We start from the raw sequence: 1719 nt of genomic DNA, 5'->3' as shown, positions 1-1719 counted from the left end.
GCTCCCAATCTTTTTAGGGAAAGAAAATGAAAACCCTTATTACCATGTTAGGGATTTTGAGGAAATTTGTAGTACTCTAAGAATTAGAGGCTTAGATGATGATGCTTTGAAACTTAGGTTATTCCCATTTTCCCTGAAAGATAAGGCCAAGTCGTGGCTGTATAGTTTGGACTCCGAGTCAATTGAGACATATGAACAACTTACATCTGCCTTTTTCAATAAGTTTTTCCCTAGGCACAAAACATCGTCTATTAGGACGCAAATATGCACATTTTCACAACAAGAGGGAGAATCTTTATATAGGTATTTGGAAAGGTTCAATGATTTATTATCCCAGTGTCCTCATCATGGTTTAGAAAAGGTTAGGCTAGTTCAGATCCTTTATGAGGGTTTAGATTATTCCACAACGACCATGGTTGAGTCTCTATGCACTGGTGGATTTGAAAACCAAACTGTTGATGCGGCGATGGAATTTTTTAATGAAATCGCCGAAAAAACCCAGCAATGGGAAAATAGTAGGGCACCCCAGAAAAAATTCTTTTAAGTAGAGGAAACGTTAATAGGGTAGAAGGAGGCTATGAATCAGATGCCAAAATTGCTGCTATAGCAAAAAGGTTAGAAGCCTTAGAAGTGGGCCAGACTAGTGGTAGAGTGGAGCCTTTTTGGGGAAGGCCAGAATATTGAAGAGCAGCCAATGCTCTTTATAATAACACTAGATTTGATAACCGTCAAAAGATTGACCCATATTCAGAAACCTATAATCCTGGTTGGAGAAACCATCCGAACCTTTCGTGGTCTAAGGGCCAAAGTCAAGGTCAGTTTAGTAATTCTAATGCTCCCCCAGGTTTTGGCTATACTAAGAATCCTTCAGGACTAGCTCAGTTTCAGAATCAGTCAGATAAGAAAATCCTAAGTTTAGAGGAATCTCTCGCCTTGTTAACTCAGCAAACTGCAAAATTCAGTTATCCGTAGAACAGAGTCTACAAGCTAGTAACAGGATAGGACAAGAAAATAGTCAGGCTATTTCCGAGTTAAAAACCCAGGTTGGTCTGATAAGTGATTCTTTGAGAGAAAAAGGTAAGTTTCCTAGTCAAACACAACCCAACCCTAGAGGAGTTCATGAATTAGGTGCAAAACCATCGAATCAATTGAATGTTAGAACCCTTAGAAGTGGTAGAGTTGTAGACAATAAGGTAACCATGCCCGATAGTGAACATACTGTAGTTCACCCCTCAGGATCTCACCTCTCAGGACCAGTAGCTGAAGAGACTGATAAAGTTTCTGATGATGTGAATTCGGTTCCTGAAAGGTCTGATTTTGCCTAGAGCCCCATTTCCTCAGCTATTAGTACCAACAAAGAAGGAATCGAACTTTAATGACATAGTGGAGGTTTTTAAGCAAGTTACCATAAACCTTCCTTATTAGATGCAATTAGGCAAATTCCTGCTTATGCCAAGTTCCTTAAGGATATGTGTACGCGAAAGCGAAAACTTAGCGTCCATAAGAAAGCCTTTTTAGCTAGTCACGTAAGTTCAATCATTCAGAACACCACAACTCCAAAGTACAAAGACCCAGGTTCTCCTACCATTGCTTGCACAATAGGTAACTTCCGGGTAGAAAAAGCTTTACTTGACTTAGGAGCCAGTGTGAACTTACTGCCATTCCATGTATACTTACAGCTAGGACTTGGTGAAATGAAACCTACTCAGATGACACTGC

The 1719-nt window shown here is 39.9% G+C and overlaps 1 pseudogene; it reads right to left on the bottom strand.

Annotated features, from left to right (window-relative positions):
* Window positions 1-254: 254 nt before the first annotated feature.
* On the bottom strand, window positions 255-354 carry LOC113300774 (annotated as a pseudogene).
* Between the last annotated feature and the right edge of the window lie 1365 nt (window positions 355-1719).

This window comes from Papaver somniferum, chromosome 7, assembly GCF_003573695.1.
Source record: "Papaver somniferum cultivar HN1 chromosome 7, ASM357369v1, whole genome shotgun sequence".
NCBI classification, from domain to species: domain Eukaryota; kingdom Viridiplantae; phylum Streptophyta; class Magnoliopsida; order Ranunculales; family Papaveraceae; genus Papaver; species Papaver somniferum.
This window is presented reverse-complemented; position numbering and strand designations above follow the sequence as displayed.